This window comes from Sciurus vulgaris (assembly GCF_902686455.1).
Source record: "Sciurus vulgaris genome assembly, chromosome: 12".
Taxonomy (NCBI): Eukaryota; Metazoa; Chordata; class Mammalia; order Rodentia; family Sciuridae; genus Sciurus; species Sciurus vulgaris.
In genome coordinates, this window is record NC_136473.1 from 50,935,659 (window position 1) to 50,957,723 (window position 22,065).

The following is a 22,065-nucleotide window of genomic DNA, read 5'->3' on the forward strand; positions in this document are numbered from 1 at the left end:
CTGTCAATGCTGCAAAAGAACTGAAATTCTGACTCTGATTCCACTCTGCTGATTCAGTTATCCCCCTGAATGAGGATGAGTTGGAAGCACTTATGGATCCACCATGGCAGGGGATGGAACTAAATGGGAGACCAGAGGCTATTTGCTCTCTTTACAGAAATGGACAGGGAAAGAATTGTAAGCTTAGAAAGAGGATTGGTGTTTTAGTCAGGGGCCTCACATAATCTGCCAGCAGAAAATTAAGCAATTAATGTTTTTTTATTATTGAATAAAAATATTAAAATGCATAGGATGATTCAGAACATTTCTTCAAATTTCACCTTTATGCTAGGGAACTGTGAGCCAACAACTATCTTATATATGTGACTCTGGTTCTTGGCACAATCCTGCAGGACTGGGGTTGTGTTATTGCATCTGTGGGAGGTTATTAAGTGCTTTATAATGATTTTGTTTCAGGTCATATTCCTCATAAACATAACTTTACTTACTATTATGAATTACACATGCACATGAGTAAAAAATGGTCTCTGTCCATTAAATGCAAAGTGACTGAAATTACTGTTTAAGTCGCCAGAACCTAAGAGAAAGGAGATCAAATTAATGAGGGTGTAGTTGTATAATCAGTTTATAAAACAAATCATGCTGAGGTCAAAGTTGACATCACCAACTCCCACACATCTTAAGTATATATGACTGAATAAATTAAATTATCTGAAATTTACGCAGTGTTTTTTCTTATAGCCAAATGACCTAAACTGTCACACTCAAGGGTTGTTTATGCACGCTGACATGATTTTTTTTTCACCAGAGGCATCATTATGCCCATGTAGAAAAGATAATCACTTGTTCACAAAAATTGATTTGATGTCAAATGGGGTGATACCTATAAATGTGTTTTCCCTAAAAAGATAGAAATTATTTTTCCTTGTTTACATACTTTCCATGTTTATATATATTCCATGAATATGCAATCTCTTGTTTGAAGAAGAGCAGGAAAGGGGATATAGTAAAAGAGCTACTGATCAGTCAAAACCTGACTTACAAAAGACCCGCCCAAGTGATAGGACAGCTGAAGCCCCACCCTAACTCACTATGAGGAGGACCAGCAGAGCAACTGTTCTTTTCCTCTCAATTTAGATGACATAAATGTACTAGTAACCTGTAGGTAAATGTTTATAATGCAAATGCTGAAAACTAAAAAGCAACTGGTGTATCTAATATGAGTCACTACCAGAGCTCTGGCTCAGCCCAGCAAGTTCATGTCCTGTTTCTGGGGCATGGGAGACATACTTCCATATCCAGAACCCCACAAAACATTGATGTACATGGGAGCTGCCTATAGTCGAAATTGCACTGGTACTCATGAGTTAAACAGTCTTGGGAGAGATGTTGAGAATCAAACCACTATTTATAATGTTGTTTATGTGGAAAAATGCTTTCTGCAGTCTGAACAATAGAATTAGACATGAACTTCTGGAATACAGCTTATTCTTAGGCTGGGGAATGACTGTATCTTATTAATGGCAGCCAGGAGTGCACTTACAAGAATGAATAACTGGCATTAAAATGGACATTACATATCTATAGGATGAAAGACAGAGGGGATAATGGGAAGAAAACCAAGTACATTCTTAATTTTCTAAGTAAATATTTCCTGAGCACCTTAAAGGCTATCCTGAGTGTTGTGGGAGACAAAAATTCATCAGACATGATCTTTGACCTTATATAATCTTACAACCTAGGATGGCAGCTATGACAGACACAAACACAATAAAGCTGCTGTTACAGTGACAAAAACAAAACATTAGATGCAGTCAGCAGAGAAGTGGAAAGAGTTAGTACTTCTAGCTGGAGTAACTGGGAAGACTCTGTGAAGAGATTTGCACAAGATTTTGAGATGCAGAGAAAATAGTAAGAGGAGAGCAGAGAAACCACATTCATCTGTGAAAAGAAATTTTAGGTCAGAAAGGTGTAACTATATATAGATCCTCACCTTGGACTGCACTGATGAAAATTTCTAGGCACTGTGTGATGGACAAGTGCATGCCATTTAGTTGGCTAATTCTGGCACAAATCCTTCTTGGCTTGTGATAATTTTATAACTATCTCTTTAACCCAAACCTCCTGCTTCACTGAAATTGTCTTAATGTGATTCCCAATACTTTTCTAAACAAACATTTTCCCTGCAAGATCACATATTTAAGAATTTGTTGGCTGTGGACAGATACAGGGAAACCAAGTAGATGTGAATTAGCAGTTTGGTGATAAAGCCGTGAATCTGAGTGGCTGTATAAGCTGTGACAGAGTCTCTTGCCAGCTCTGCTCTGGATAGGCTCCAGAGGGGACCATCCGGGCACCATCAACCTGAGGAGGGTGTGAACCCCAGCAGCTGCTCATCAGCCTCCAGCTCTTCTACCAAGTCAGCTAGTTTTTCCATCCGAGCAACCTGCTGATCATGTTTCTCCTGTTTGAGCGTGGGTGCCGCCTGATAACTGAACGGATTCACAAAGGAATCTCTCAGAGCCATCTTCGAACATCTCTCCAGCTCCTTGGGGGTAGATGAAAAGGGCTTTCCATGGTGGGGCAAGGTCTGAGGCACTGAAACCTGATGCAGTAACAGAACTTCCACTGACCCCACCAGCTGAAGAGGAGGAAAAAGAGGCTGCCATCTCTTCTAGTAGAATTCTCACTTCACTCAGCAGCTTTAGCAATTGCCTCTTCAGCCCCGCTTCGGGCCAGCCAGAAAGACAGCGCTCACAATGAAGGACAGCAGCGTGCTCCCTAGTTATTCTTTTTCACTAGTGCATTGTAGTCATACATCATTGTGTGGTTCGTTTCAACATATTCATAAATGCATGTAACATAATCTGTTCCATTTCAATCCCCAGTACTTTCCATGTCCCTCTGCTCTTCCGTTTTTCTTACTTATTACTACCTCACTAAAATGTAGATGTCATATTCTCTTTTACTCCTAAAAGTTTCAGTTTCTGACACTCTTATTTTGAAATATTTTAAAATTCCCTGTTTGTCCAGTCTCATATACTGTTATTAAGTGACAAAACACATATAGGCTAATGGATTTCAAACTACTTATCTTAGAAAAATTTTTAATGTGGTTGAGTGCAATATATTAATGAAAACTGTTTCTTCCTTGAAATATTTGTAAAACTTTTGGAGCTGAATTTTTTTAGATTCATAAATAGTTGAGTATTAAAATTATTTTATAATGTTAAAAAGTAAAATCTAGAATTTTAAAATTTTCATGCCTTTTCTTAAAATAGTTGTGACAAAAATGTCAATGATTATGAAAGCTAGGTTTACATTTCTGAAGAACAGAAGTATTATGGGGAAAAAAATCAGAAGAACTTGTTCACAATAAAACAAAAGAATCAGATGACAAAAGGAACTGGAAGACTACTGAGGTTGTCTGTCTGTCTTTATCCCCTTTCTTTCACGTTTAGACACATAGTGTAAGAAACTGACTACATGTGTTACCAGTCACTAACTCCTAAAACTTGCCAAACCTACATACATTCTCTATTCATCAACATAGTAAATTCAAGGGCAAGTCAAGTCAATCCAATCGAAGGGGTAGAACGACACCATGCAGATCTAAGTGCACTCTTTTTACCAAGTTTTCTTATATATGAAATTGACAGTTTATTCTAATGAGGACTAAAGTCTATTTTGCAAAGCATTCAGAAACTAGAAAAATAAGAATGTATAATTAATGGGTCCCTTCAAGCTCCAACAACAGGGATGTAAAGTACATCATTGGAAAGTGAAAGGAAGTAAACAATATGGGGACTGAGTTGAGTGTAGAACTTTCCAGACACAGAGGTTTTAAATTTCTTGAAACATTCAACATTCTAGTCTCCTAAACTTCCTGAAGACTCAGTAAAAATCTTTTGGGGAAAACTAGCTGTGTGTTTAATGACTCTCTAAGTTCCAGTCACACTGCTAGATTTGTGATCATCAAAATTCCTAAGCGTTTTTCTTTCCTTCTATAGTAATCTTGACCCTCCAACAGTACTCACAGCTGAGCAGATTCCTCAAGAAAAAGGTGACTGATAGAGCTTCAACTTGTATGGAATCTTCTTTATCTGAAATCTCAAATTTGTCTATTTCTCCTTGCTGTCAAAGCTATCTACATTATCATTATGATCATGGTGTATTTTAAGACTGACACAAATATTATGCCACTTATTCCATTGAGAAGCAGACCTATATCCATCCCCTTCCTTGAATTTGGGTGATCCCTGTTCCTCTTTGACCAACAAACACACACACAAACATATATAATGGATTTGACATGATAAGTGTTTCTGGACCTGGGTCTCAAGACACTAACAGCTTATCTTCTTATACCCTGGAATACACTGAAAGCACTGAACTGCCATTGAAAAAGGTGAACTAACTAGATCTGTTAAAAAGGATATTTGGTTTCATCAATTTTTCCTATTCTCCATTTTACAATTTATTGATTTCTACTTTCTTTTTTTACTACTTACTTTGGGGTTGTTTTACTGTTATGTCTTCCAACTTTAGATGAAAGTTTAGAAAAAATATTTTAGATCTCTCCTTTTCTATTTTAAAGCTATATAATTTCCTCTGAACACCACTTCAGTTGTACTCCATAAATATGTTTATGCAGGAAGCCATGTATGAGCCATGTGTGAAATGAGCAATGTCTGAGCCATTAGACAGGGAAGCTCTGTTTTGGGATCTCCCAGGCAGAAACCTCTGGTGTGAGAATGCCCAACTCACGTTGGCACCCTGATCTAGCTCACAGCTCAAGTTCAAACACAGCCCCAAAGGTGGTAATAACCTGCCAAGAGTCAAACAGCCTGTTTACCCCACCCCTCTCCTGTTTTTTGTGAAGAAGTTCCTACAAACCCCCTTTGATCTATACCACAATAAATACAGCAAGTAGGAGCTATGTCTTTGTTAGAACCCGTACCTCTCTGGTCAACTCAACCTGTCACTGCCTCTGCTCTTTAACTATATATTTCTGGTCTTTTGTGTTTACTTTATGATACTACTTTCTTAGCTTTTATTTCACAACCAGCCCATTCCCTTGCTCATGCAGGACATGAGCAAGATGTTTACATTTTCATTCAGTTCTCACATATTTTCTAATTTTTCTCCTGATCTGTCCCTTATCCATGGTTAAAAGTGAGTTGTTTAATTTCCAAACATTTGAGAGAGAGTTCTAGATATCTATTGCTATTGATCACTAATTCAATTTAGAGTGAGAGCACATACTCTGTATGTTTAAATCTTTAAAATCTATTGAAACTGGTCTAACGATCTAGCATGACATACTTTGATAAATTTCCCACATGTACTTGAAAAGGATATGTATTTTACTATTAGCACATTGTTCTATAACTATCAAATAAGTCCAATAAGTTAAATATATAGTTCCAAATGTCTGTTTTTTACTGATATTTTGCCTACTCATTCTATCAACTGCTGAGCTGCAAGTGTTGAATATGTGAACGATAATGATACATTAATCAATTTCTCCTTCATGTACTGTCAGCTTTTGTTTCAAGTATTTTAAAGCTGTAACTGGTTTCACAAATATTTGGGATAATTTTTTTTGATTAACTGATTCTTTTGTCATTATGAAATATCTCTCGATATTGCTAATAATGTTCCCTGTTCTAAATCCTTTTTGAACTGTTAATACTGCTGTTTCAGGCTGGGGTTGTGGCTTAGTGGTAGAGCACTTGCCTAGTGTGTGTGAGGCACTGGGTTCAATTCTCAGCACCCCATATAAATGAATGAATAAAATATAGGTCCATCAACAACAAAAAAAATACTAAAAAAATACTGCTGTTTCCTTAAGGATTAATGTATGCAAAGTATATCTTTTTCCATTCTTTCACTTGTAACCTATATGCTTATATTTGAAGAATATTTAATGCAGATTATATACAGTTGTTCCCATTGTTTTTTTCACTTTCCACGATTTCAAATACTTGATTTTATATGTCAAACAGAAAATTCCAGAGATAAACAATTCATAACTTTTAAGTAGTACACTGTTTTAAGCAGCAAGATGAAATCTCTTGTAGTCCCATTCCATCCCACCTGGGAAGAGGATCATTCCTTTTTTACTCTATCTGTTCTGATTTGCTACCTCAACATTAGCCACTTAGTAGCCATCTTGGTTATCAGATCAACTGTCGTGGTACTGGAGTGTTTGTGTTTAATCATTATTTTACTACATGGCTCCAAAGTGCATGAGTAGTGAAGCTGGCAATTTTATTATAGTATATTGCTATAGTGTTCTATTTTATTAATACCTATTGCTATTTATCTCTTACTGGGCCTAATTTATAAATGGAAGTTTAATCATAGGTATACATATATAGGAAAAAACGTTATATACAGGATTGGTACTATCTGCTATATTAAGTATCCCTATGGATATGAAAGGACTGTCGTTAAGCCTTACTAAAATATTGAGCCTCATAATGTCCACCTTTATTTAGACCATTTAAACTTAATAGAATTATTTTTATTGTTAGGTTTGAATTAACCACCTTGTCATTTTTTTAATGTGTCCCAATCTCCTCTTGTTTCTGTTTTCCTTTTTCCTTGCCATATTTGGAACTGAATATTTTTCAGCATTTCATCTTATTGCTGGCTTATTTTATATATTTGTATACTTTATAGTTTCATGAGTTGCTTCAGTGTTTAAAATATATTTTAATATCACAATGTCTCAAATGATACTATACCATTACACATACAACATAAGAACTCTGTAAAGGAATGTATCTATTTTCTCATTCCTGTCCTATGTTCTTTTGTCATCATACCTAATTACTGAAGGGTTGTTGTATGGAGAAGCTATTGGTGGTGACAATCCCAGGTTAATACCAGCCTTTGGGTGATCTTTGTCAAGGTGCCAGGAATGTGACTGGAACTGTCTTGGATCCTCCAAACCTCATTCAGCCTATCCTCCAACTGAATACTTCCAAGTGAACTCAGTTGATGCTACATGAAGAACAAAGACCAGATAACCCTGCCACTCTCCCTAATCCACAACTGTGAATTATAATAAAATGGCTGTAATTTATCATAGAATTAGGTACATTGAAATGAGCTTCTATAATAAAATTTTAAAACATGGAGCATTTGGTTTGGGATGAGACATCTATAACCGAAAAAATTATTTATACACATACACATGCGCGCGCACACACACACACACACACACACACACACACACACACATATACATCCCTAATAAAATAGCAGATTTGGCTCTGGAGATATCTAGGCAAAAGGTTAAAAGTGTTGGTGTCTTTCAGCCATGTGTAAGTTATATATGGGGAAAGATTAACTAACGAACTTTCATTTTCAAGCAGAATTCAGAGGAACTTCAGAGGAGCTAGGATTTTAGCTTCTCAAAAATAAAATGCTCTTAAAGAAGTAAGTTTCTTATCCCCATTTCACCAAGAAAGAAAAGTAATAAATAGTCTCAGAGCTATATAGCTATTATTAAGGCCGGGAGTCTGATAGAAAAACATGGTTTCTTCAGGGTTAAAAGCTCTATGGTATAATTGTAAAACATTATTCAGAGTGCAAAATGATTTGAATTCCATGCAGTTCATTTCTAAGAATCTTCAAATCCTTAAGAGTCTCTCTTGTAGACAAATTAACACTAAGAATCTAGATGGTGTGATTTCTGGACCTTTGAAGAGACACAACATCTAAGAATCTTATGAATATTGTTTTCTAATACATTCACTCTCAGTATGAAATACAAAAACAGGCCATCTCAAAACTAAAAACAAAAACAACAAAAAAAATGCAAACAACCCAATCAATAAATGGGCCAAAAAAAAAAAAAAACTGTAATAGACAATTCATGGAAAAATAAGAACAGTCAACAAATATATGAAAAAATGTTCAACTTATCTAGCAATTTAAAAATGTGAATTAAAACTACACTGAGATCTGGTCTCATTCCAGTCAGAATGTCGATTATCAAGAATACAAATATCAATGAATGTCCATGAGGATGTGAGAATAAAGGTACACTCATATATTGCTGGTGGGACTGCAAGTTGGTACAACCACTCTGGAGAGCAGGATAGAGATTCCTTAAAAAACTAGGAATGAAACCACTGGCAAACTTAACCTAGAAACTCCTTCAAAGAGATGGTATCATTTCTGTCCCCACAACTCTAGGTTCCCAAGTTGATGACTAAGGACAAAGATGTGCTATAAGCAGAAGGGGTAAATGTACATGTGTCTAGAGCCATGTCTAAACACGAGCTTACTACCTGAGATCGTGACAGTGTTGGCATAGGTACTTCCTGTCCTCTCAACTGATAAACAGCTGTTGACACATTCTTATACTGCATAGCATAACATTTTCTTCTAAAACTTAAGTGGAAGAGGCAAAAACAGAAACTATTTGCTAACCACAAAAATGTATGTATTTTGGGGCTTGGGTTGTAGCTCAGTGGTAGAGCACTTGCCTGGCATGTGTGAGGCACTGGGTTTGAGTCTCAGCACTGCATATAAATAAATGAATGAAATAAAGGTCTTTCAACATCCAAATTTTTTTTAAATGTATGTATTTAAAATTGTGGAATCAAAATGAATTGCTATATACTTCCAAAACCAGAAAAGTATGAAATAAGTATCTTCACTATGCCTAACTCTAACCTTCTAAATTTACTAAAAAAGAACCAGAAACTTTGCAGTTTCTGCAACAGCTTTATATCTAAGGCAACTTAAAATGATATACTGATTAAGTAGGCTCAAAGTGAGATGTTAGTGTCAAAATTTATCATTTTAGAATCAAAACCCATTTATCAAGCATATTTTTAGAAAGAAATATGTAATCTTCAACCAGAAATTTACTAAACCAGGAACAAGTAAACTAAAAAAAGCCTACTCAAGCCAACAACAAATTTGGTTGGTAAATATTAATTTGAAAGCCAGTATGTTACCTTCTGTTGTTGTTTTAAATGAAAGGGAATTCTTTGCAGACTGCAAAGGAATTTAGCCTATTTCATGGAGAAGTAGCCATTTCTACTCTTAAAAAAAAAAGAGTTTTCGCCTACGTAACCACCTGGAACAAACGTGGTGCAAGCAGGTCAGGAGGTTAAAGGAGTCTCGGAATGCTTCACATCAAAAAAGGAATTACAGCTCAGTAAGATCAGAGGGAATTACACAGGAAAAGTGAACAGTAACTCTTTCATGCCTTTCTACTTCCTCCTACTGCCTCTGATAAATGTAGTCCTGCCGCCTTCTAGTTATGTGAACATACAAGAGCAAAGAGGGACTGGACAAAAGGAAAAAAGACGTTTCACACACATGCAGAACAAAGCAAGAATTCATAATAATATGTAAAATTGGGATGCTCTAGGAAACAGCCTTCTGCTTTTTAAATTGCCACACATGCACTGTATTCAACACATGCTTTATTCAACAGAGCCCTAAATATACTACTCTCCAAAGAAACTTGAAAAACCAGGCAGGGTGGGTGGATGGAATGGGTGGCAGATTCATAAGTAGGGAAGCAGGTCTTCTATAAAGTTGACCAAACCAATGGGCCTCCACCCTGCTTATATTTTTTAACATCTTGTTCCTAGTCATTCTGTAGGGAGAAGATTCTTTCCACAATAAATAATAGGCAATAGAATCAGAAATTCTTATTAAATCCATTATCTAGTTGATATAAAAGTATCTTCAATATTCTAAGTCAGAAACTTATTATTCTATTTAAAGAGTAGCTTAGTTATAGCCAAGGTAAGTTAAAATATTTCTAGTTGCTAATGTGGAAAATCTGATGTAAATACAGATTTTAGATACCTTCTGAGATCCCTGGTTGGGATCCTAAGAAAAAAACAAAAGAACAAACAAACAAAAAAAAAAACAAGACATTTTTGTCTTGTTTTACCACATCTGTGTTTAGGAAAGAGGATAAATGCTCAGTTTCCATAAGCAGGAGCATTTAGGATATATTGATTAAAATATGCGCACGCACTTGCACACACACATGCACACACAAATACTCAGATCTCATAGGTGGGGAAAACATATACAATGGAGAAAAACAGTGATATTTCCAAATGCATTAAGTTTAAAATATGGAATGGACTTTCATAAATCACTCTGAAACAAGATTTAACTTTTTCCATCAGTATAACTTCAGGATAGTGATAGTTTGCCATGAAGAGTAGGTTAAAAAAAGAAAATGAATACAGAAATGGCAATGCAAATCACCAATAAGTGTCAAAAGGGTTAGCACTTCACAATTATCCAGAAGAAAGAATAAAAAAGCATAAAGGATTTTTCTTCCCAGCAAAGTACTTCCTCTGAAGCACATAGTATTCTTCAAGCAATAGCCTATATATAATAAATGGCACATTCCTGAAAAGAGTAAATTAGATTTAAATTGTTGGCATGTTAGTTGCCTTAAACAACTGATGTTTAATTTCTCCAGTACTGACTCAGAGAATGGAGACTCCCGACTGTAACAAGCTAAAGGTAATCATTCTTTCCATATATTCTAAATTGCTGCAACACTTGTACTGGGAAAATATTTGCAGAATGAGAGAGGAAAACAACAACCAAAACCAAACATGCCAGACTTCTGACTGGGCTTCAATTTCCCCATTAGAATGTGGACCACAAAGTACAGCAAATGCAAATGCCACAGAGTTCAGTTTCTTCATCTGGAAATAAGCACATACTCTGGAAATGGAAACAACTATTTTTAGCTCATGTGCTATTCTATTAAACATAAAAACCTTATTTCCTCCTTGGATGCTACTCAAGATTTCAAAATAAATTAAGAATTATAACCAAAAAGAAACCAAAGCAAGACAATTTGATCATTTTAACAAACAAAATCTACACCAAAATTTACTGACAAATTTACTGACAATATTTCTAAAAATATTTAAGACCAAAAAAGACCAAAAGTGCCTATGAACACAAATGTATTACTGATAGATGTTATTTATTGAAACCTTCAATATATACCTTCTCCTCTCCTTGAAAATTACTGTAAGTGATCTTTTCTAGCATTCAGCCAGAAGAAATGCTGACTGACATACTTGTTAAATCACTCAAAAACAGGGTCTCTTTATTCTGAAAATAACAGAGCAAAATGAAAAATATTATACATTATTTAAATAGCAATTTAGTAATAATCTGAGATCAGACCTCCGATCATATCAATGAAAAGTGAGGAGATAAGTAAAACTTAAATTTGCTCAGTAGACCAGGAACATTAAGAAATGCCATCTCAGTCTTGACTTACCATGAATTCTAGGTATTATACATATGTAAAACCTTTTAAAAAATTAAAAATAATCCCTAGCAGATTTTAAAGCAGGTTATATTTAAAAAATCAAAACTAAATTAAACAAAGACAAAATTTTATATCAAATAGAAAAATCTTTAAAAACAACAGAAAGAAGGAAGAACTTAAAACCAAGATCAATGAAATAAAACCAATGGGATCAATTTTGACAAAAAAAATACAAGTACATTAAATATCTGTTAAAAGACAAAGGTTCTCAGTAGGTTATAAAAATAAAATTCAACTATTAAAGTAAAATTCAACTAAACAAACCCAAAAGAAATGAAAAAAAAAGCAAATGTAATGAGAAGTACAATGATTTAAAGGGAAATATAAACAAAGGTGGCACTATCATTATCAACTGAAACAAAATCCAAAGCACAAGTTAAAAATGAGGAAGAAAGTTATCTTATTCAGAGAAAAGGTAAAATCCTCAATTGAGGTACTTGCAATAAATAACATTAAAATATACATTAAAACAAAAACTGACAAATATAGAAAATTAGTGAAAGAAATCACTGATAATCATTCTTTCCTTTATCATTAATTCCAAGTACCACAGTTCAGCAGTTATAAGAAATTTGAATTTGCACAGTAGGTCATTACCTTCTTAAGTCTAACTAAAAATGCCTGCAACTTACAAAGTTCTGTTATTTAAATCATTTTCTTGCCTCTTTGAAGAGAAGGGAAGGGGATGCCTGATTCTCACATAAAACACTCAAAACACAGTGGCTACTTCTCAAGGCATTTCTGGTATAAGGGTAGGGATGAGGTGCATTTTCCATTTCTACCAAACTATATAACCAAAGGTTATTTCCAAGTAGCATGTTCTCTTATTCTCAGACTAGGGGAACTTTTGTTTAATAACTAAAATCTATTAAGAATTTATGCATGTTTACTTATTTAGACAAAAAGTCAATCAAAATAGTGAAAATGTCTCAAAGAAAAGTTTTCGGAACACTACTTGGCCTATCAACTGAAAATCAGCGTTGAACAAAGCAGCTCTTCTTCCTTTCAACTACTGACAACTGTAACTTAAAAGTGCTGTGGAGTGAGAGCCTCTCGACGCAGAGCCAGCCACAAGTCCCCAAGCCAGTGGAGATATTCAACACGCAAGCGGCTTCTGGGACCAGGGCTGGGCAGCCAGAGACCTCTCCAGGCAACATTGTCCCCCTCCAGCTGCAGGCTTTTTCCACGGGGTGATCCAAGATGGCGGACTAGAGGGTGACTGCATCTCCAGTCGCCCCAGAACTTAGGATTCAAGAAGGGGAGGCATTGAGAGACTCGGACTAAGATAGAACCACGGGGTAAGTCTCCCTCACCCAGCGAAGCTCAGCTGGGCGGAAGGCCCGGATTCGAGTGGCTTAGTAGAGTGGGACAGGGCAGATAGCGTCTTCCCCAGGCAGCTCGGTGCAGTCTGGCGGTGGGCTCCGCCCACAGGGACAGATCCTCCAGCCTCTCGGAACAGGCCCCCCAGTGAGAGCCCTTCTGCACAGAAGCAGCGCGGCCGGCTCCGGCCAGCCCTGCTGCCAGCTCCAGCCCGCCCGCAGGTTGCTTCAGTGACCAGCACAGGGCGCCAGGGACTCCCCCAAGCAGCCCAGCCCCCCTCCAGCGGGAAGCGCCTCTCTAGGCTAGCTTCTCAGGGCAAATCACCCAGTGAGAGCCTGTCTACACAGAGCCAGCCACAAGTCCCCAATCCAGTGGAGACCTCCAACCTACAACCAGCCTCTGGAACCAGGGCTGTGCAACAAGAGACCTCTCCAGGTCTCTCTCCCTGGAACCGGTAGCAGGCTAGGGGCAGCATTCTTCGGAAGCACTGCATTATCAAATTAATCCAAGACTTCTGGCTACTGAAGGCTGGTAGGTGATACACTGGAAATCTACAGGGTCACTATAAGCCAATAGAGGAAATCTACAATATCACAGAGTCCCATTGACATCTGACCAATATGAGAAAACAAGGGAAGAAAATGTCCGAAACAAACCTAGATACTATATCAATAAAACCCAATGACAGCACAGCAGAAGAAATGTCCAAAAGGGAGTTCAGAATGTACATAATTAAAACAATCAGGGAAGCAAACGAGGAGATGAAAGAACAAATGCAGGCATTAAATGAACGCACTAATCAACAGTTAAAAGAGCAAATAACAGAAGCAAAAGAGCATTTCAATAAAGAGTTAGAGATACTGAAAAAAAACCAAACAGAAATCCTTGAAATGAAGGAAACAATAAACCAAGTTAAAAACACCATAGAAAGCATAAACAATAGGATAGATCACCTGGAAGACAGAACTTCAGATATTGAAGACAAAATATTTAATCTTGAAAACAAGGTTGACCAAACAGAGAAGATGGTAAGAAATCATCAACAGAATCTACATGAATTATGGGATATCATGAAGAGGCCAAATTTAAGAATAATTGGGATTGAAGAAGGCTTAGAGAAACAAACCAAAGGAATGAACAATCTATTCAATGAAATAATATCAGAAAATTTCCCAAATCTCAAGAATGAAAGGGAAAACCAAGTACAAGAGGCTTATAGGACTCCAAATATGCAAAATTACAACAGACCTACACCAAGGCACATTATTATGAAAATACCTAACATTCAAAATAAAGACAGAATTTTAAAGGCTGCGAGAGAAAAGAATCAGATTACATTCAGGGGAAAAACAATAAGAATATCAGCAGATTTTTCAGTCCAGACCCTAAAAGCTAGAAGGGCCTAGAACAACATTTACCAAGCCCTGAAAGAAAATGGATGCCAACCAAGAATTTTATACCCAGCAAAACTTACTTTCAGATTTGACGATGAGATAAAATCCTTCCACGATAAAGAAAAGCTAAAGGAATTTACTAAAAGAAAACCGGCATTACAGAACATTCTCAGCAAAATATTCCATGAGGAAGAGATGAAAAACAACGATGTAAATCAGCAACGGGAGGAACTAGCCTAAAGGAATAGCCAAATAAAGGAGAAACCAAATCATGTCAAAAAACAAAAATGAGTCAAATGACTGGGAATATAAATCATATCACAATAATAACTGTGAATGTTAATGGCCTGAACTCCTCAATCAAAAGACATAGACTGGCAGATTGGATTAAAAAGAAAAATCCAACAATATGCTGCCTGCAAGAGACCCATCTCATAGAAAGAGATACCCATAGACTGAAGGTGAAAGGATGGGAAAAAACATACCATGCACACGGACACAGCAAAAAAGCTGGAGTATCCATCCTCACTTCAGATAATGTGGACTTTAAGCCAAAACTAGTCAGAAGAGATAAAGAAGGACATTACATACTGCTTAAGGGAAGCATAAATCAGCAAGACATAACAATCATAAATATCTATGCCCTGAACATTGGCTCATCCATGTATGTCAAACAAATCCTTCTCAAATCCAGAAATCAAATAGACCACAACACATTAATACTAGGCGATTTTAACACACCTCTCTCACCGCTGGATAGAACGTCCAAACAAAAATTGAATAAAGAAACCATAGATCTCAATAACACAATCAACAATTTAGACTTAACTGACTTATATAGAATATACCATCCAACAAATAATGAATACACTTTCTTCTCAGCAGCACATGGATCCTTCTCTAAAATAGACCATGTTTTATGCCACAAAGCTACTGTTAGCAAATACAAGAAGATAGAGATACTACCTTGTACTCTATCAGATCATAATGGACTGAAATTAGAAATAAATGACAGAATAAAAAACAGAAACTTCTCCAATACTTGGAGATTAAATAATACACTATTATACGATGAATGGATAACAGAAGACATCAGGAGGGAAATTAAAAAATTCTTAGAAGTAAATGAGAACAAAGACACATCATATCAAAATCTCTGGGACACTATGAAAGCAGTACTGAGAGGAAGATTTATTTCATGGGGCGCATTCAACAAAAGAAGTAGAAATCAACAAATAAACGACTTAACACTACAGCTCAAAGCCCTAGAAAAACAAGAGCAGACCAACACCAAAAGTAGTAGAAGACAGAAAATAGTTAAAATCAGAGCCGAAATCAACAAAATTGTAACAAAAGAAACAATACAAAAAATTGACAAAATAAATAGTTGGTTCTTTGAAAAAATAAATAAAATTGATAAACCCTTAGCCACACTAACAAAGAGAAAGAGGGAGAAAACTCAAATTACTAAAATTCGGAATGAACAAGGAAATATCACAACAGACACGAGTGAAATACAAAACATAATTAGAAGCTATTTTGAAAATCTATACTCCACCAAAACAGAAAACCTCGAAGACATCAACAAGTTTCTAGAGACATATGAATTGCCTAAACTGAACGAGGAAGATATACACAACTTAAATAAATCAATTTCAAGCAATGAAATAGAAGAGGTCATCAAAAGCCTACCAACAAAGAAAAGTCCGGGACCAGATGGGTTCTCAGCCGAGTTCTACAAAACCTTTAAAGAAGAGCTCATTCCAATACTTCTCAAAGTATTCCATAAAATAGAAGAGGAGGGAACCCTCCCAAACTCATTCTATGAAGCCAATATCACACTGATACCTAAACCAGACAGAGACTCATCAAGGAAAGAAAATTTCAGACCAATATCCTTAATGAATATCGACCCAAAAATTCTCAACAAAATTTTAGCAAATCGCATACAAAAACATATTAAAAAGATAGTGCACCAGGATCAAGTGGGTTTTATCCCAGGGATGCAAGGTTGGTTCAACATCCAGAAATCAATAAATGTCATTCACCATATCAACAGACTAAAAGTTAAGAATCAAATGATTATTTCAATAGATGCAGAAAAAGCATTCGATAAAATACAGCATCCCTTCATGCTCAAAACACTAGAAAAAATTGGGGTAGTGGGATCATTCCTTAACATTGTGAAGGCCATCTATGCTAAGCCCACGGCTAATATCATTCTAAATGGTGAAAAACTGAAAGCATTCCCCCTAAAAACTGGAACAAGGCAAGGATGCCCTCTTTCACCACTTCTATTCAACATTGTTCTTGAGACTCTAGCTAGAGCAATTAGACAAACCAAAGAAATTAAAGGGATACGAATTGGAAAAGAGGAACTCAAACTATCCCTGTTCGCTGATGACATGATTATATATTTAGAGGAACCTGGAAATTCCACCAGAAAACTCTTAGAACTCATAAGTGAATTCAGTAAAGTAGCAGGTTACAAGATCAATGTTCATAAATCCAATGCATTTTTATACATAAGTGATGAATCTTCAGAAAGAGAAATTAGGAAAACTACCCCATTCACAATAGCATCAAAAAAAAATAAAATACTTGGGAATCAATCTCACAAAAGAGGTGAAAGACCTCTACAATGAGAACTACAGAACACTAAAGAAAGAAATTAAAGAAAACCTTAGAAGATGGAAAGATCTCCCATGTTCATGGATAGGAAAAATTAATATTGTCAAAATGGCCATACTACCAAAAGTGCTATATAGATTCAATGCAATTCCAATTAAAATCCCAATGATGTACCTTACAGAAATAGAGCAAGCAATTATGAAATTCATCTGGAAGAATAAGAAACCCAGAATAGCTAAAGCAATCCTCAGTAGAAAGAGCGAAGCAGGTTGTATTGCAATACCAGATCTTCAACTCTATTACAAAGCAATAGTAACAAAAACGGCATGGTATTGGTACCAAAATAGAAAGGTAGATCAATGGTACAGAATAGAGGACACGGACACAAACCCAAATAAATACAATTTTCTCATACTAGACAAAGGGGCTAAAAATATGCAATGGAGAAAAGATAGCCTCTTCAACAAATGGTGCTGGGAAAACTGGAAAGCCATATGCAACAGAATGAAATTAAACCTTTATCTCTCAACCTGCACAAAACTCAACTCACAATGGATCAAGAACCTCGGAATCAGACCAGAGACCCTGCAGATTATAGAAGAAAAAGTAAGCCCAAACCTTCAACTTGTTGGCTTAGGTGCAGACTTCCTTAACAGGACTCCCATAGCCCAAGAAAGAAAAGCAAGAATCAACAACTGGGATAGATTCAAACTAAAAAGCTTTCTCTCAGCAAAGGAAACAATCAGTAATGTGAAGAGAGAGCCTACAGAGTGGAAGAATATCTTTGCCAATCATACTTCAGATAGAGCGCTAATATCCCGAATCTATAAAGAACTCAAAAAACTCTACACCAAGAATACAAATAATCCAATCAACAAATGGGCTAAGGAAATGAACAGACACTTCACAGAAGAAGATGTACAAGCAATCAACAGATATATGAAAAAATGTTCACCATCTCTAGTAATAAGAGAAATGCAAATCAAAACTACCCTAAGATTTCATCTCACCCCAATTAGAATGGCGATTATCAAGAACATAAGCAACAACAGGTGATGGCGAGGATGTGGGGAAAAAGGTACACTCATACATTGCTGATAGGGTGGCAAACTAGTGCAGCCACTCTGGAAAGCAGTATGGAGATTCCTCAGAAAGCTTGGAATGGACCCACCATTTGACCCAGCTATCCCACTCCTTGGCCTATACCCAAAGGACTTAAAATCAGCATACTACAGAGATACAGCCACATCAATGTTCATAGCTGCTCAATTCACTATAGCCAGATTTTGGAACCGACCCAGATGCCCTTCAGTTGATGAATGGATAAAGAAACTGTGGCATATATATACAATGGAATATTACTCCGCCATGAGGAATGACAAAATTATGGCATTCGCAGGCAAATGGATGAAATTGGAGGGTATCATGCTAAGTGAGATAAGCCAATCTCAAAAAACTAAAGGACGAATGATCTCGCTGATAAGCGGATGAGGACATACGGGGGTGGGGGGGTAGGAGGGGTTAGTGTTAGGGTTAGGGTTAGGGTTAGGTTTAGGTTTAGGGATAAGGAGGGTGGTAAGAATGAGGAAGAAAGGAATGTATAGAGGGAAAAGAGGGGTGGGAGGGGAGGGGGAAGGGGAAAAAATAACAAAATGAATCAATCAACATTGCCCTATGTAAATTTATGATTTTTAATTAAAATTTAAAAAAAAAGTGCTGTGTACTTAATGGATAAAGTTTACCAATACAAATATGGGAGGAAGAACCTGAGGGCTGTGAGAAGTGCTACTGAAAATAAGAGGATTCTAAAAGATGATATAATCTCTGATTTGGGAATAACTTAGAAATGAACTCATTCCCCACTCTACTCAGCACATATTTCCTCAATGACGTCTCTGCAAGAGGGGGATCAGCCTCCATTATACACTTGTCAGGGATGGAGAAGTCACCTTCTTATGAAGTAGCTCAAGCTGTGTTTATGCACACATAACTGGTATAAAGTTGTTCATTATAGGGCTACTTAAATTCAGTAGAAATCTCTCTAACTTTTCTCCTTGGTTCTCACTGTGCCTTTCTATAGCTTTAAAACTCCACTCCCTATTACACTTGAAAGCAATTCAAATGACAGAAAGTATAAAATTTCTAGTGAGACATCTACTACTACATATGCTAGACAATTCTAAATGTGCACTATTCTCTCTTAAGTTTATCTCCACTAGCTGGGTGCAGTGGAACATGCCTGTAATCCCAGCAGTTTAGGAGGCTGAGGCAGGAGGACTGTAAGTTCAAAGCCAGTCTCAGCAACTTAGCAAGACCCTAAGCAACTCAGTGAGACCTTATCTCTAAATAAAATATTTTAAAAGGGCAAGGGATGTGGCTCAGAGGTTAAGCGTCTCTGGGTTCAATCACCAGTAACAATGCTAAAAAATACCACCACTGGTACCAAGTTAGAGGCTGAACTGGCTGTAGTAATGTGGGTAAAGCAGAGTAAGCAAGACAGTAGGAGAAACTTGAGACCTGGGGTTTTATCTTGAGTATGGTGAGTAGCCAACTGAGGTGATCTGAAAAGGGGACTGACAGAACTGTTTAACAAGCCAACTCCATTTCTAACTGCTGACCAATTTACTTTGTTTGGAAAGCTGATTTTCACCTGTCAGATGCACAACCACCCTATCCCTGGTCTCTGGCAAGTGTCCTGGTTTCTGGATTCAAGTTCCCATGCCAACTAAGAACTTCTAGTTACCTAAATGACCAAAGGCACATGGTGAGCATGTACCCCAGAGCTGCCAAAAGTTCCTGGGATATGATTAATGAAGCACACAATAAGTGAGTGTTCTACATTAATCAGTTAACAGATGAATCAGGTAACAGAACAGCTGGCAAGTTAGGGTTCTGTAGAATGCCATATCAAGCCTGGAACAAGGACCAGGGGAACTTATGTAAGCTGGTCTCCACAAGAGAATCTGCTCTAGGTCACATAGTGTGACCTAGTACTCTTTTCCAGAAAAAGTGGAAGTAATCTGAAGTTTACCATATGTCCTTCAAGGTGTCAGCATTTCCTGGAAGCTGCTAAAATGTGAATCAAAGTGTGGGTAATGCATACAAAGGGCTCTTGTTCTTTCTGCCCCATAGCCTCAGGAATAGCATGGAGATACCTGTTACTCTCCCAGACTCATTTATAAAGTGAATTCTAATCTATCTCACAGGTTGACGTGAAGACTAAATAAAGGAAAGAGCCTGCTTCATAAGAAGTGCACAATATATATTAGCTATTCTCTTTTATTCTCACTTTTATGGCCATAACATGACAACCAGATAAATAGTAAGCGTGTCCTTAAAACAGCACTTTTAATGCTCTTCTAGTACAGAATAATAAAAGTTTCATTTGGTTTATTTGTTTTATGTGAAATATAAGTGATCAAATATAAGTGATATAAATTTAAGTGATTAAAATTGGTCTGAAAAAATTACCCTTTTTTCCAAACTTCCCTATCAAAGTAGGAGCAATAATGCTATATAACTAAGAAGTAGACTTGTAAATTCTGTTAACATAAGATTAATAATACCAATTCTATGTGAAGATTATGAAGAAAGCATAAATCTCCAAGACTGACAATTATTCTACAAGAGTCAGTCAGGCCTGGTCCTATTGTTTTAAATGTCTATATCCTTTAAGTATAATACATTTCTATTTCCTTTATGAATTTTAACTAAAATTACTAAAGTTGGCAACAGAAGCATTAAGCCATTCATAAGATTAACATGGCTATTTTACTAATGAGAAGTTACACAACAGTTTCATCAAACTACAGATTTCTCTTCTTACAGTCCTTTAAGATTTATAGAAATTTAAGAGTTGTCATGCCAGAGTCCATTATGGAAAAGGAGAATTTCTATTATCTGGCAGTAATCAATTCTAAATTATTTAGCTCAATTACAGAAAGGCTATTTAAGTTCTTTTCATCTTTATACATACTAATTAACAATAGGTCAACCATGTCTAGAACCTGACCTAAAAGTCCAAGTAACTGAACAAAACTATACTTAACAATGTCTCAGTTCCAAACCACTGAGTTACACCATTGATATAAGGTCTCTAGCACACTAACAAAGGGGGGTAGGGAAGGTGGGCAGCATACTGGGAATCATATAAGGGTCTGTTTGTATTAAAAGAAAGTGCTACAGAAAAATGGCAAAGAATACACAAATGCCTTAAAGGAATCAAAGAGAAAAGCCTATAACTAAGTACTAAGACAAGATCATGAACAGCATGCCAGTTTTCAAAAAAATGAAACCCCTTACTTCCTATGACTATGTTATTTCCCTGCATCACTATTTCATGGAGTCTGGATTTTTAAAGGTAATTAATAATTTTGATTTTTTCCAAACCATTACACAGAAAATCTACTTCCAAACTGTAATTCTCAAATCAGCACACTTTAGACTTTTTTGCCTTAAGCTTTTTTTGGAATAAGTTTAGATTTACAAAATAGAATTATAAACACAGTCCAGAGTTTCTGTACACCCTTCACCCAGTTTTCCCTAAAGTTCACATCTTACAAAATCATGATGGCATTTGTCAAATCTAAGAAATTAAAATTGATTTTTAGTTTGAACTAAACTAGATTTTACTTGTTTTTTCCATTAACATCTTTTTTCAGTTTCTAGGAACAATCCAAGGTACCTCATTGCACTTAATGATTTTTTTAATGTAATAACTTTTGGTACATAGTACACTTCTATGTCTTATTAATGATATTCTTATTATGGTTATTATAGAAAATAAACCTGAAATTTCCTGGAAATATGATTACTGGATATTAGAGAAAAGTTACATGAAGAGTCATGTAAACATGATATTTCTACTAAAGTATTATTTAAGAGAAAAAGAATTAAATCACTAAGATATGGCCCCTTGGCCTATTTACCAAGAACCTCTGAGATCAAATGACTTAATGTTCTAGAATTAGCTCTTCAAAAGAGGCTTGTCACTTACCTATTTCCCAAGGCTCTTGTAGTCATTAAGATATAGGGTAGATCTTTTCAATTAATTCTGTAATAAAATATAAAGTAGCATTAAAATCATAGATAATCTAGTTTTATCAAATATATATAAAAATTCCTTTCATTTTTAATTACTGTATATTTGCATTAAGATAAAAGTACTAATTTCAGGGAAAATAATCGCATAGTTTATTACTATTATCTTTAAAAGTGAAAACAAGCAAAATTTAATAAAAGTTTTAAGATAAATAGAAAATGTTCCAGAAATAAAAGAAATGACATAATGAATAAAACTAAGAAGAGTGCTTCACATTCTTTTCTGAGTGTATAATGCTGTGGAAGTTACTAAATAGTTTCAAACAA

The 22,065-nt window shown here is 36.0% G+C and overlaps 1 pseudogene across 1 annotated transcript; it reads right to left on the reverse strand.

Annotated features, from left to right (window-relative positions):
* Positions 1-2,359: 2,359 nt before the first annotated feature.
* Positions 2,360-2,723, reverse strand: LOC306642065 (anaphase-promoting complex subunit 16-like; annotated as a pseudogene). Its single transcript has one exon. The product of its transcript is annotated as an anaphase-promoting complex subunit 16-like (transcript).
* Positions 2,724-22,065: the final 19,342 nt, after the last annotated feature.